The sequence below is a fragment of the Tachypleus tridentatus genome, unplaced genomic scaffold, assembly GCF_004210375.1.
Source record: "Tachypleus tridentatus isolate NWPU-2018 unplaced genomic scaffold, ASM421037v1 Hic_cluster_2, whole genome shotgun sequence".
In the NCBI taxonomy this organism is placed as follows: Eukaryota; Metazoa; Arthropoda; class Merostomata; order Xiphosura; family Limulidae; genus Tachypleus; species Tachypleus tridentatus.
In genome coordinates this window covers 35,070,325-35,076,337 of record NW_027467782.1, presented here as the reverse complement: position 1 = coordinate 35,076,337, position 6,013 = coordinate 35,070,325, and the positions used below count along the sequence as shown (strand labels likewise).

General features: G+C 34.4%; 1 long non-coding RNA gene across 2 annotated transcripts; it reads left to right on the top strand.

Moving 5' to 3' along the window:
• The first annotated feature begins 717 nt into the window (after positions 1-717).
• Positions 718-4,074, top strand: LOC143242607 (uncharacterized). 2 transcript variants are annotated; one of them, XR_013022989.1, is made up of 2 exons: positions 718-1,525; positions 3,022-4,074. It is a non-coding gene; the product is annotated as an uncharacterized LOC143242607 (long non-coding RNA). The 2 variants fall into 2 exon arrangements; XR_013022988.1 differs by having other exon boundaries at positions 718-1,776.
• The last annotated feature ends 1,939 nt before the right edge of the window (positions 4,075-6,013 follow it).

Genomic DNA, 6,013 nt, shown 5'->3' with positions numbered 1-6,013 from the left:
GGACAGGTTTACTCTATACCTCTTCCTCCCTCTCTGGAACTGTTATTTTATCTGCACTGCTACTAAATCCTGGGTAATTAAATAGCATTTACTTTGTTGTTGTATTACAGTATATTAAATTTTGTCCATTGTCCGTAGTTGTAATTAACTTAGTCTTTTCATGGGATAATCGAACTATTAGTCTGTGTTCAGAAAACAGTCATATGCACCCAAACGCATAATCCTATTTTTATATACAAAATTTTAAAATTGAGCTACGTTTCTATCTACGACTCAATTAGCCTAGCACTTTTTGAACTTTTAAGTTTTTTATTTATGACGTTCAGAGGGGAGAGGTACTTAGAGCTAGATTCTTCATGTATTATGTAACTCTCTAGTTTGCTCATCAGTTCATTTGAATTAATATTTCTGTTATAATATTGAAGCGAGTTATCCAGGAGTCTGTTTTATAGAATTGGCATGTTTGAACAGTTGTGTAGAAATATGAGTTTGTTGATCGTGGGACTGTATATGCTTGCGTTAAAATACAATGTTGTATATGTTGTTTGTTGATGAGTGTTTTGATACATTTATCCATGTTATACAAACATATTCTACGACTGGTCTGATGTGTGTTCTGTAAAGTTTTAATATGTTTTCTGTTGAATCTTCTTTTATCATTCACATTCTTAAAGTAACTCGCTATTTTCAAAATTCTGGGTTTTATGCTATTAATGTGTTGTATGCAGTTTGAGTCAAAGTAATCCTTAAGAATTTTGCTGATATTGTTACCTGTAAGAGTCATGTCTAGATATAACTGTAATATTAATTTGCTTTATGTTCTACCAAACATGCTCGTCCTTTTACCCATGAGGGCGTTATAATGTGATGGTTAATCGCACTATTCGTTGGTAAAAGAGTAGCCCAAGAGTTGGCGATGGGTGGTGACGACTAACTGCCATTTCTCTGGTATTACACTACACAATTAAGGACGGCTAGCGCAAATAGCCCTCGTGTAGCTTTGCGCGAAATTTAAAACAAGCCAAACCTTTTCTACGATTTCGCAAATAATATGGCTTGTATTTTGTGCGCACTTATTTTAATTATCCACTCAGTACAGTGAAAATTTTATATTGTTTAGCAGTGGTTGTTTGTTGCTGTTATTGGTTTTTCGACACTATTCCAGATTGCAACATCACCTGAGAACTGTGAGAGAATAGTGTGGTTTGGGTCTGTGAGAGGATTGTCGCTGACACGCTCCCTATCAAAACGCTCCTAGTAATACAACTCCTACAAATATTGTATCTTTCTTAATCTGAAAATGACCTAAGGTCGAAACGTTGTTCTCTGCTTTATTGGCAAAAGTGTTAATACCCACACCAACTGTCCTGAGATTTGTTTGTTTGTTTTTCTTATAGCAAAGCCACATCGGGCTATCTGCTGAGCCCACCAAGGGGAGTCAAATCTCTGATTTTAGCATTGTAAATCCGTAGACATACCACTGTACTGGCGAGGAGCAGCGTCCTGAGATACATTTTTACTTCAAGTAGGTTACTCGTCATCACGAATTGCTCCTACTGATATTGCCATCTGGTAACAGTTTTTGAAACCATGACTCACGTAACCTCCTAGATTCCCTGATGTATAAAGCCACACGACCGCATTAACAGTTTCGAAAAGTTAACAACTTTTGATAGTTTGAGAAGTTTTTTTTTTACTTCTTTACGTAATAAACAAGAATATGTTTGACTTGGTATGGACGTCAGGCAGAATGGTATCAAAGGATAAAGATAAAAGGTACTTTATAAGCGCAAAATACTATTACACAGAATTTCATATCAGTCTAATTATATTTGAACATTACATAAAGTATGATACAGGAAGCTTATATCAACTTCTTAACTTTCAAAATTAATGGACAGTAAATGTGAAACTAAATTTCAAGATTAACAAATCTGTAGCAGACAAAGGCAGAAATAAATTGAGATTTTTCATCCGTAAATAAACCGAACGTGACATAATTTTAACAGGTAATAAAAGAAGGCAACTAAAGATATAATATGTTAATGAAGTTCAGAATTGGGATTATTTTGGTGAAATTAAAATATAATATTAATTAATCTTTAACCTTTGAGATGACCTTATGAGTATTACTGGAGTTGTTTGTTGGTTTGTAGTTTCACATAAAGCCACAGAGTGGGCTATCTGTGCTGTGTCCATCAACCTGATATTAAGTGTTGTAAGTCCGAAAACATGCTGCTGAGTTACTTGGTGGCTTATTGGAGTTAAGAAACAGTGACAGGAAATCAAAACGAAATAAAATAAAATAGTTGAACGAGGCAGAAAATGAAAATATTATAGAAAAAAGTAAAATAGAAATAGTAAATTATATTAATGATCAAGGAAAGTCAAATATCAGGAAGAAAAGAGTGTTTTTAAAAATGTAACAGGTTTAATACTAATATGTGTTACAAGAGTATGTGTAATCATTCTTTGACAGTTTCTGGGAGGCGAACACGACGTAAAATATTAATTCACTGTCTTATTGTTTACAATAATTGATAACATATTAACCACGGATAATAAGTTGTTAAGCACAGATAAATATAAAATACGCTATGCTGTAGATACAACATTTCAAACAGACCTTTTCGTATCTCTAACTGAATATTAAATTCGTAAACGAAAAAAGTTTCAAATCTAATATTTCATGTAAAATAAATAACCGTGTATAACAATGTTTACAAACAACTGAAACCATATGTTTAAGAATTATAGTTATATATGTATATACATAAAAAAATACGAATGTCATAAATAAATAAATATTTTTTTTGAGATAAATCACATTAACAAAGTAATAAATACTTGGTCCAATATATAATGTGGAATAGTGATTTAGGCACGACCTCTAACATCATTCAAATACTTAAACTATTTTAGGTTACTTTATTGGTGATTGAAGACGACTTAACCCCCCCTTCCGTTAATGTTGTATACAAATCACGGTGATAAGAAGTCTAATTATATTTATTTGATTAGCCAGCTCAAGCTGCGCTGATGAGCCTTCAACAGGCGAAACTGCAACCAACAACAGTGGTTACGGTCAATCAAGTGAAACATTGTGCCTCAACGTCATTAGTTCTCCTTTAAATTTCACCTTTGGTAGAAGAATCTGTATGTGTACTGTAACGAATTTTCCGCTGTACATTTATTTTAATACCTGCGTTTGTTTCTATATAGTTCTCTTTTTTCCATGTGACGTATATTGTTGACTACGTATTGTGTGCAAGTCCTGCTTGTTGTTAAAAATTGTTGAAAGTGAAAAGCATCAATATCTAGTTGAAAAAGGCGCGCGAGAACAGTGTCAAAATAACTACAGGGTGTTTGGAACGTCACTGTTCACTTATACATTTATTAACAGACATGTTTCAATATAGAATACAGGAGGTAAATATCAATGACAATTATAAACAATGTTGAAAGTGACCCCCCGTTGGCATCAATACAGGCCTGGATCCTTCTTACTTCGTTCCTAAACACCGCTATCAGTTGCTGGCTTGAAATAGACTGAATAAAATATGATTACAAAACTGCACAGTGACTTTCCGAACATCCTGTACACTCTTCCCTAATTCTTATACAGAGCTGAGAGACAGTAACCAGTCAGTGTGCTATAGGCCTAGGAAGCTATAACTGTGAGTAACGTTTATTAATCGGAAACAACAGAAATGAACCAGAAGCGTTTATTGATTTTGAACATTACAAATAATTCAACTTCAGAGAATAATTTCGGACGTTATTATTCTTACTGTGACATCTTCACCCATAAAGTAAGGGGTGTGGGGCCAGCCAAGAAAGACGGCGTTAGAGCAAGCGAGGTGCAGCAACACAACTTAGAATTAATTTGTTCGGCATGGACTTAGCCTATAAAAGATTCAGTTCTAAGCCAGGTACAAGATTCAGTATTGTTTGTAAGTTTGTAAAACTGTTGTATATAAACCATCATTTGTAATAACTATTAGTAATAACTGTTATTATAAATAAAATTGATGTTATGTTTTTGTATTAAAATGTATTTATGTAAACAAAAAAGGAAATTGTGTGCATCAATCATATTGCCAAATAGCATAAATGTAATACATACCAACATGTAATTAATTTCCAGGCTCAAATCCAAACTTCTGGTCAGTTGAGACAGTTGTACGAAACATGCAAATACATCAGAAATATATCCGAAATAAAATTAAAATTAACCGAAAACTATGGAATTGTTTAATTCTATTTGCATTATCTCCGTTACATACCATCTTCGCGTATTGTTGCAATTCAAAACGTTCTTAAGGGTTTGTCTAATGATAGGCTTGTTTTTGTCAATAAGTAATAAAAAAGAAATACAACTTTTTAAAAGAATAAAATAAGATTTATATATCAATGAAATTAATAATAAAAACATTTTAATGTCATAAATTAAGGTTATTTTAAACTTCTTACAAAAACCTGAACCTCTAGTTTAACAACCACTGCACGTCCAACGTCCAAGAACTATTGTTAAGCGTCACTGTATCATAGCAACGTAACGGAAATTCGGAAAGTTTGTTTTTGCTTTTGAATTTCGCACATAGCTACTCGAGGGCTATCTGTGCTAACCGTCCCTAATTTAGCAGTGTAAGACTAGAGGGAAGGCAGCTAGTCATCACCACACACCGCCAACTTTTGGGCTACTCTTTTACCAACAAATTGACCGTCACATTATAACGCCCCCACGGATAAAAGGGCGAGCATGTTTGGCGCGACGGGGATGCGAACCCGCGACCCTCAGATTACGAGTCGCACACCTTAACACGCTTGGCCAAGCCGAGCCCAAAATTCGGAAAAGAACATTAATTCGAATAGTGAACATAGATTGAACTCAAAAGTGTTAGCACAAGAAACTGTCGATATTAAATTAAGTGGAAGTAAACAAAAACAAACAAATCTGATCCAGAGCTCTTAATAAAGAAGGTAAAGCAAATTGATTTATATTTGACATAATTCTTTAGGAGGAATTAGCCGGTAAAAATATCCTTAGATTTTGTAAGCAGTTGCTGACTTGAGTTCAAGTAAAAAGGCCTAAAACAATTATGTCAATAAATTACGGTAATATAACTTTTCATCGTAATCTTCCCATAATCTCGACAAACTTTAAATTTGTCCATTAAATACAAAACGGTTGTTATTTAAAGAACGAATAATTAAAGATCTAAGTTGTTATTTAATTAAGCCATGAACAAGAGACTCCTATTGAAAGAGGACAGCAAATGTCAACGGTTTAATCCGAAGGAATGTTTATGAATAAATAACTTGCATCAAAAGGACCCAATAAACATTCATTACGAGGGCGTAGATCTTTTAACTCTTTAACAAATGAAAATGAACCAATAACAATAAATTCATTAAATGTTAATGGATTAAGAATAGGTATAAGGTTTGTTTGTTTTAGAATTTCGCACAAAGCTACTCGAGGGCTATCTGTGCTAGCCGTCCCTAATTTAGCAGTGTAAGACTAGAGGGAAGGCAGCTAGTCATCACCACCCACCGCCAACTCTTGGGCTACTCTTTTACCAACGAATTGTGGGATTGACCATAACTTTATAACGCCCCATAACAGAAAGGACGAACATGTTTGATGTAACGGGGATTCATACTTTCAACATCGCGAAGACTGTACCTGGTTCACGAGCGTTCCCCCACGTGTGTTCCTCTGGCTAGAGATATCACACTCCCTACAGATGAATCTGGAAACTTTTCGAAGGTTGCTCATCTAAATAAATTACTCACTGTTTCCTCAACCAAATCAACGTGAGTTTAGGTAAGATATCGTAATATTTTCTTACACTAATACCTCGACTCACACTTCCCACCCTTCCTCTCCATTTCTGGTATTTCTTTTCTTGGATTCAGCTGCGACAAAAAAATTAGTCACGCTTCTGTTGGTGGAGAACTGGAGTATTGGCTCAGATGAAACATGGGGTAAGTGGGAGTTCGAGATTAT